This window comes from Coregonus clupeaformis, unplaced genomic scaffold (genome assembly GCF_020615455.1).
Source record: "Coregonus clupeaformis isolate EN_2021a unplaced genomic scaffold, ASM2061545v1 scaf1790, whole genome shotgun sequence".
Classification (NCBI taxonomy): domain Eukaryota; kingdom Metazoa; phylum Chordata; class Actinopteri; order Salmoniformes; family Salmonidae; genus Coregonus; species Coregonus clupeaformis.
In genome coordinates, this window is record NW_025535244.1 from 101208 (window position 1) to 110224 (window position 9017).

The window sequence follows — 9017 nt, forward strand, 5'->3', positions numbered from 1 at the left end:
CAGCAGGCCCTCAGAGAGGTACAGTACAGCAGAGGTTACCATGGAAATGAGGGGTTGCCATGGAAATGAAGGGGTCACCATGGTAGTGTTTTGCCAACAGGTGAAGGTGGAGTCTCCAGCCATCCCAGAACTCTATCCCCCTGAGGATCGTTTCCTCACCAACTGGCCTGACGCACCTGACTACACTGTTCCTGTGGAGCTATACACCTCCCCCGTCAACACAGGTGACACACACACAGGTGTGGAGCTTCACACCTACATGGCCTATACAGGTTATCCATATTACAACAGAGGTGAGTAGTAAACTGATACATCTCTCTCTCTCTCCTTTCCCTGCCTCTTCTCCCACCTCCCATCTCTTTTCCCACCTCCCCAACTCTCCCACTAACCCAGTGTTCCCTGTTCCAGAGGGAGGCCATGAGAAGCTGCAGCCAGAGGCAGAGTTATGGTGTTCCCTGCACTTCAGCGCCCCTACCTCCAGCTCAACACACTGCAGGCGGATCGTCGCCACACCTCACTATGACTCGACACAGGTACAGACAGGAACACAGGACCTCTCTTCCCCATCCCATTGATAAAAAAGACCATGTCTCTAAAATAATACGCTACAATAATTATTTGGTGACCCATTTTTACTCTCTCTCCCTCAGGTGAATACAGCTGCAGAGTCTCCGTCCGTCCCCAGTCAGACTCTCGTCCTCCACCTCCTCTTCTCTCTCTCTCTCCGTCTCTCTCTCAGCCTCTCTGCGGGGCCAGTCCCCATCCCTATCCTTCCTCTCTCTGCTCTGTCGCTACCTCTCTCCGGACGTTTGGTCAGTTGCCGTACCTGCCCGTTCACTGCCCGGTGTCTTTCCTGGTGCTCTCTGCTCTGCAGCCCATGGCAGAGTTCTCTGTGCTGGGAACCTAGGAGGTGCTCTCTGACCTACGGGTGGGTCACATTAGACAACATTAAGCATTAGAGCATTTACAGCCCCACAATACACACTGCTTTAAGACCTTGGCATAGGCAGTATGGAATGAATGCAATCCATATCTCTTCTCTCTCTGTGTTGTGTTCAGTTCCACTCTGAGTACTGACTGCTGCTATCTGAGCCCAGTCAATCAGACGGAAGTCTAGTGTTGTCTGTCTACATTTCCACTTCCTGGGTGGTCCTGCCCTCCTGCCAACATCACCCTGTCCAGCCACCTGACCCACAACTCATGTCCTCACAGTTTACATCACGGCGGACAGCGAGGTGAAGATAGGTGAGGAGCAGACTCTCACACAGCCAAAACACGACAATGGAAAACGTTCATATACAACAGTGTTTCCCAAACTCATCCTGGGCCCCCCGGTGCACATTTTGGTTTTTGCCCTAGCACTACACAGCTGATATAGCCCACTGTATCCACACATCTGACCCTGTCTGAGTGTGTGTGTTCAGGTTCGACAGATCTGATTCGTCTACAATCTTCCTGGACTTCCATCTCATCCTGGTCTTTGCTGTGTTTGCAGTTATGGCCACTACTGCCACCTTATTCATAGGTAACTATCTAACCACCACCACCTCATTCATAGGTAACTATCTAACCACTCACCACCACTACCTTATTCATAGGTAACTAACCAATCACCACTACCTTATTCATAGGTAACTGTCTAACCACTCACAACCTTATTTATAGGTAACTAACCAATCACCACTACCTTATTCATAGGTAACTGTCTAACCACTCACCACCTTATTCATAGGTAACTGTCTAACCACTCACCACCTTATTCATAGGTAACTGTCTAACCACCACCACCTTATTCATAGGTAACTGTCTAACCACTCACCACCTTATTCATAGGTAACTGTCTAACCACTCACCACCTTATTCATGGTAACTGTCTGACCACTCACCACCTTATTCATAGGTAACTGTCTGACCACCACTACCTTATTCGTAGGTAACTAACCACTCAATTGGTGATGTCTCCTGTGCAGCTGAATGTGACTGTTACTCCTACTCCAGTGACAGTTAACTTCTGTATTTGTCAGTGTACAACTCCTGCATGCAGACGGTTCCTGTCCCTGTGGTGGCCTGTACCCAAATACACCACCGAACACAGGTCAGTACGTTACCCTTTCCTATTATATTGGTGCATCAGGTAGCATAAATGATTTGTAAGCTTTATATCTGAGGTAATTGTTCTCCAGTGGAGCAGCAGTCTTGGGGTTGTCTAAACTGGTGTGTGTGTGTTCCAGTGGCCCCAGCAGGCTTGGTGCGTTTCTTCCTGGATCAGACCTCGTCCCCGATACAGAAAGGATCCTCGCAGACGCAACTGGCTCTGGAGCACACGGTTACACTAACAGCCCTGTAAATTATCCATGTTAAAACCTCAACTAAACATTTTCCTGCCAAACGTTGTCAGCGCATATGCGTTGGTCCATTTAAGGCACAGGTGTCAAATTCATTCCCGAGGGACGAGTGTCTCGATTCTCTCCTCCCTTGTACCTGATTGAATTAAGGTCACTGATTAGTAAGGAACTGTCCTCACCTGGTTGTCTAGGTCTTAATTGAAAGGGGAAAAACCAGCAGACCCTAGGCACCTCCATGGAATGAGGTTGACACCCCTGATTTAAGAACAGTGGAGCTCTAGGTGAAGTTGTTCTCAGGCATAGATCTAGGACCAGCTTACCTTCCCCATATGACACCTTCATGTTGTTTTCTAATAATACAGTCAAACATATTTGACACCTGGATCAAAGACAGACAAGTAACTGGATTCTTTAATCGAAAAAAACTAAACTTTATTAATAAGTGAGAAAGACCGGTGGAGGGAGTGGTGTTACAGTGATGTCATTTGCAGGGGCGTTTTCTCTCACGCACACAAAGCAGAGCTCTAACACCATCTTTCCTCTTCTTCAGTTTCATCTCGTTTCATCTCCACTTTTCCCTCGCTTTGTCTACTTCCTGAACAGGGTCACTGTGGGGTCAATCCCATCTCTCCTCCCTTGGTCTCTCGGTCCAACAAGGTCCATTGCTGAGAGACTAGTGCTGTTTTCTCCTGAATGAGCATCCTGGGTAAAGGAGGAAGAGGAGTTAGTTATGGTCCCAGACAGATTTCACTTTTATATGGTAGTGAGAGCTCCCAACAGGCTCCAGTAGGGAGAGTGAGGGGATCAAACTACTGTTGATTCTTAAGGCCAGACTGACAGCCTAGAAGGGAAGGCGATATGAGGATACGGAGATGGAGGAAGGGAGAAATCCAGACAATGGACATGCAGGATCATGTGGTAAGGCGTCAAGTGTGTGCATTACATGCTGACCACACCACTGCGTTGCAAAATAAATGCACATACAGGTTATTCAATCAGTTTGTCTGCGTGCCAGGCGCTAAAATAGAACTTGGTTCTATTTTTGATGCTTGACGTGCTGCAAGTCACATCGCTCCCATCTCCTCATTGGTTTTTAGGAACAAATACCACGTGGGTGATTGAAAGTTATTAACTGAGGTCCACACTCCAGTCCAGTTGGTGGTAATTGCACCTTAGTTGGTTGCCAACCGACATAAAAGTCGCAGAAGAAGACTACTGAAGGAGGAGAGATTCCTAGAAACTAACTAAGTTTCCCCTTTTATCTGTGGATTAATTGTCGGAGTAGAGGAACACACGATTTTGTGTGACTCAAAATGGGAGAAAAATCTACAAAGATCCAGAAAAAGGACCTTGTGCATTTCAGGTAAAATAACCCAATGTTTATATCCCAGGACAAATTTAGCAAGCAACATCAAGCTAGCTAGCTAAATGTCCATGAATGTTTCGACCTGTCCCCAAATTAATATATACTGAACAAAAATATACAAAAATGCAACATGCAACAATTTCAAAGATTTTACAGAGTTACAGTTCATATGAGGAAATCAGTCAAATGAAATAAAATCATTAGGCTCTAATCTATGGATTTCACAACTGGGAATACAGATATGCATCTGTTGGTCACAGATACGTAAAAAATAATTTTAAAAAATGGACCTCAGGATCTCATGGTAATTCTGTGTATTTAGAATTCATCGATAAAATGCAATTGTTTGTAGCTTATTCCTGCCCATACCATAACCCTACCGCCACCATGGGGCACTCTGTTCTACAACTGACATCAGCAAACCGCTCACTAACACAACTGCCAGACGTGGCGTGCTGTTGTGAGGCCGATTGGATGTACTGCCAAATTCTCTAAAACGATTTGGTAGAGAAATGAACGTTCAATTATCTGGCAACTAGCTCTGGTGGGACTCATTCCTACAGTCAGCATGCCAATTGCACACTCCCTCAACTTCAAGACCTGTGGCATTGTGTTGTGTGACAAAACTGCACATTTTCGATTGGCCTTTCATTGTCCCCACAAGGCAGCTGTGTAATGAGAATGCTGTTGAATTAGCTTCTTGATATACCACACCTGTCAGGGGTGGATGTGGATTATCTTGGAAAGGAGATATGCTCACTAACAGGACTAAAAATGTGTACACATTTTGGAGAGAAACGGTTTGTGTTTATGGAAAATTTCAGATTTTTATTTCAGCTCATGAAACATGGGACCAACACATGTCGCGTTTCTATATTTTGTTGTTCAGTGTGTAGTTGATTCAGAGTATTTGTTTTGATATTTCCAACCTGCGTGTCTTGGATCGCGTCTGGTGTGGACGTACAAAATCAACACGGTCTAGTCAGTGTTATGGACCAGACATTCACTAGGAACTCCCGATAGGATGCCAATATTGTCAATCCTTAATACTATGTCAATTGACCAACCGACTGGTGAGCCAGGAAGCGGTATATAGCACCTCTGCCACTAAGCTAACACAGGGAAAAGGTTCCACCTATAGGCAACAGCACCTGGAGATATATCTTCAGCAATATGTTTAACATCAAAAATGCTATACTATCGTATCAGAACTTCAAGTAAATATCCACCCATTTTGAATGGTATATTGTTTTTGTGCACTCTGGAGTGATGTTCTAGCCGGATTCCATGGGTCCATTTCATGTTTTATCTGAGCCATTGCTGTTCAAGCAGGCAGAATTTCTGGTATGATGTAGCATTGCTTGATAAAGCCGCTCTCACTACACTGGAAGTTAATAGGAATGACTTTTAGATCGCAAAAACGTCTATCATACACGTCAGATTTCAATATGGCCAAGGTCATAAATGTGGGAGGTTGTCTTCTCTTGAATGAGCCATTGATCATAGTTTTTGCAATTTTTCTACCTCAAGAATGGGAATTGAACAGAGGATCTAACACATTCCTCCCCATTTGTCTAGCGAAAGTCCAGGTCATTGCATGGTGCCCGTTTTGAATGTCAGACCCACTCCGAGGCACATCAATCTGCAGGTTGGGAGTATGGTGAGATTGTACTCCAAATTGATACAGTGCAGTTTGTTTAGGCGATTTTAACTAGCTACTTCATATGATGATATTAACTTAGGTATTGTGTGGGTACGTTTGCTAGCTAGCTACCTACCTTCCCAGCTAAAGCCAATAGAGCATTGCATTGTGGATTTTGTAGTTGACTTGAGCTGCAACAAAGATTTCCTACAATGATTTTCGCGTTGCTGCCAAGCATCTTTTAACGACAAAATGAAACATTTGTTCAGAAAAATATTTCCTCACATAGTGTTGCGTAGCACTGTAAAATTATGATATGAGTGGTTTGGGTGGATTTTTTCCTTTTGGTATTGTGTGGTCCCTGGCAATTCCCAGCCCTACAAAGACTGCCAAGCGCTTCGACAACTGTGGTGAACACAAACCAAGCCAGCTGAGCAGGTAAAGTGGGTCACACTTGAATTGGGGCTATTGAACAGCAATACATTAAATTATTTGGGTCATGGTCAGTAAAGTATGAAAAACTACATTTTCAACTGGAAAACAAAAGGGTCTTTGACAAGTTCAGGTAAGCAACTTTTCCCCAAAACATTTGCCATCGTGCATGATCCTGTCGTGTGGGAGATCAGACTTTATTACAACTCTCCCGAGTGGCGCAGTGGTCTCAAGGCACTGCACCCAGAGCAAGAAGGCTGTGCTCACTAGAGATCCTGGCGCATATTGAGCGTCGTCCAGGGTATGAAAAAAATAAAATAATAATAATGTGCACTCACTAAGTCAGCTCTGGATAAGAGCGTCTGGACAAATGACTAAAATGTAAACTAGGAACAAGAACGGACAGTATTAGCCTTCTGTATATTGTGTGTTCTTGGAGTCACAGTTTTGAAAGGAATCCGGTGGAGACTTCCTTCCAAACAAAGACAACCAATTACACATTGTATGCCTTGGTTGACACTTTCCTCATTCACTCTGGAGACAATGTGAATGGGCAAACGTAAAGGCAACAATTATGCCAACATCAGATTTTTCCATCCTGGATACTCCGTGTGTGTGTGTGTGTAGTATAGTACCTTCTGTGAGGCGTGTTTACCCCCCTGTAGGTTGACACGAGGACTGTGGAGCATCCGACAGGACGGACGGTCTGGGCGTGACTGAACACTGTCGTGATCTTATAGCATCCTGTAGAGAGAACAGTTTCAGACCCATCCAGAATATGAATTAACATTCGCCCCCAAATGTCCTAAACTCAACGACTTACTCGTGTTTCACTGTCCCCAACCAAATCACACATTATCATTTCTCCAATTACTGTTGTGTTCTTGCAATTCCGCAGTTATTGGAAAGAAATCAGTGGAGACTCCTTCCAAACAAAGACAACAACAAGGTTGACTGTGGCTTCGTTGACACACCTCATTCACTCGGGAGACAATGAACAGGGCAACACATAAAGGCAAGACGCATACACATCTCCCTAGAAACAAGTTCAGTCTTCCGTGATGAATCAATAACCACTAGTACTAGATTTTACATTTAAAGTAATTTAGAGACGCTCACAGAGTGTGACTTATAGTAGAGTGCATAATTTTCATACTGGTCCCCATGGAATCAAACCCACAACCCTATGCGTTTAAAGCACCATGCTCTACCAACTGAACCACATTGAGTTTCGCCAGCTATAAATCTCTCTTTGGTGGACTGACCAGTTTTAATAAAAGAAAGGAAAATACATCCCAGATAATAAACCAAGGTCAGTTTAGGTAACGTTTAGGTGAGTTGATCCTGGGTCTGTACCGGAGAGCCACTTCTAGCCAGGCTACCCAGGGAGACACTTAACTCCGGGACATTTGACATCCATAAAATACGAGTTAGGGCTCTGCAAGAAGCTTCTTCTTGTAGACTCCTCTTCTCCTCCTCGGAGGTTGGGTGCACAGGTCCTTTGCGAGCTAAAGAAAAGAGAAACCCAGAGGTAGCCAGCTCTTAGAAAGGAAAATGCAGAAGAGGTGCCAATTGATAATCTAGCTAGTTAACAAGTTAAAACAATGTCCATACAGAGAGACGTGTAGCATAAGATAAGTATCATCAAAAATATTTGGACATGTCTGACAAAATGTTCGTTGGTCAAACTCCTGGCTTAAATACAGTAGAATAGGTATGCTAGTTACCGTTAGCTTGTTTGGTTGAAGCATGCGTAAGATCCACTATCAAACGATAAGTCAAATACGAATGTCGCATATCTAGTCAAAATGCAGTGACAAGCGCTGTCAAATGTTTATAAAAATCACTAAAACATCAAAGTAGTTAGCTAGCTACATGTCAGTCCATGCTTTCTATTGATAGTACGCCGCCATATTGCAAATCAATTCAGCAAAGCCCATAGCACGCGCTTGGCCGCAGTTTCAGATTGCGGCCATTATTTTATCCATTGCTTCAGACTAATCCTGTATATAAATAGATCGGAATATGTAGCAAAGTTCAATGCATCTGATGGGTGTGATCTTATCCCACTTCAAACAAATTTCACAAACTTCGAAACCAGGGTTGCCTTATGGCCTGTGTAGGACTTACCCGGCATCTTGGCAGTTTGTAGCCGTGCGAAAGAAGGGATCAACCGGAAGGCTGAAAGTTAATAAAATGAACAGGCTCCGAGGTGCAGGGGCCGGAAGTGTTTTTATCGCCATTACATGTCAAGGAGGAGAGGCAGGATGCCATGTTTGTGAGTCAACTCTTCCTACCAAATTTACAGGCCACTACCACAGAGAGGTTTTGTTCAGAGCCATCTTGCTTTTTTAGCCTACTGGTACATTTTGATTTTGTTCAGTTCTCTCCCAGTGTGAGGAGGACCATGAAATGTGGTACTTGGGATTACGTTTACAGAGAGAATTATGACATATTTCAGTAAAGGCCTTTAGTAAACGCAGTACATGGAGCTCTATATACACCTAAAGAAACCACACAGCTTTATTCATTTGGTCAGGCGCCCTCTGCTGTCTGGCAGCATGAGCTCTTTCTTCTCCTCTGTCTGTTCTCTCCTGTAATAACCGCGGGCCTCTCCCTCTCTACGTAATCCCTGCATAGACTTCGACGGGAGAAAGTTTTGGGCGAGAAAGTTGGCCCTGTTTGTGTGGTATGGATGTATGTTGATCGGCCTTTGGAAGAAAGAAAACTTGAAAATTTGGCTTGATAAATGGATTATAACGAAGTTTTGTGGCTCTGTAAGTGTAGCCCATTGCAGTGCAGCAAAGTTTGTTCCAACTTTCGTTTTTAACGTGTGGCGTTCTGTTTTATTTTTTCTCGGAACAAAAAAGACATAGGGGAGATCTAAAGATGTAATGGTGACAGTTTTTTTGAAAACCATAAGCGGTTTTTATACTAAGAAAAGCTGAAAACTCTACAGGAGAAATGAAGGCGTAATTTTTGACCTGTGTGTATGTTGAGTAATACTTTAAGGCATTTGTTAACCTCTTAAGCGTTAAACATAAGGTTAAGAAAAACATTGGAAATTGTACTGGTTTTGTAAAGGTGTAGTTTCTGATCATTCACAGAAACTTTTGAAAAGCATTATAGTGAAAAAGAAAAGTGACTTCAGCACTGAAATTGTACTCATCGAGATGGTGGGTTGGCCAAAACATGTCTGATTGTATTCAGTTTATGAGGATAACTTCAACTC

The 9017-nt window shown here is 43.8% G+C and overlaps 1 pseudogene; it reads right to left on the bottom strand.

The window, feature by feature from the left end:
- Positions 1-2915: 2915 nt before the first annotated feature.
- On the bottom strand, positions 2916-7922 carry LOC123487656 (annotated as a pseudogene).
- Between the last annotated feature and the right edge of the window lie 1095 nt (positions 7923-9017).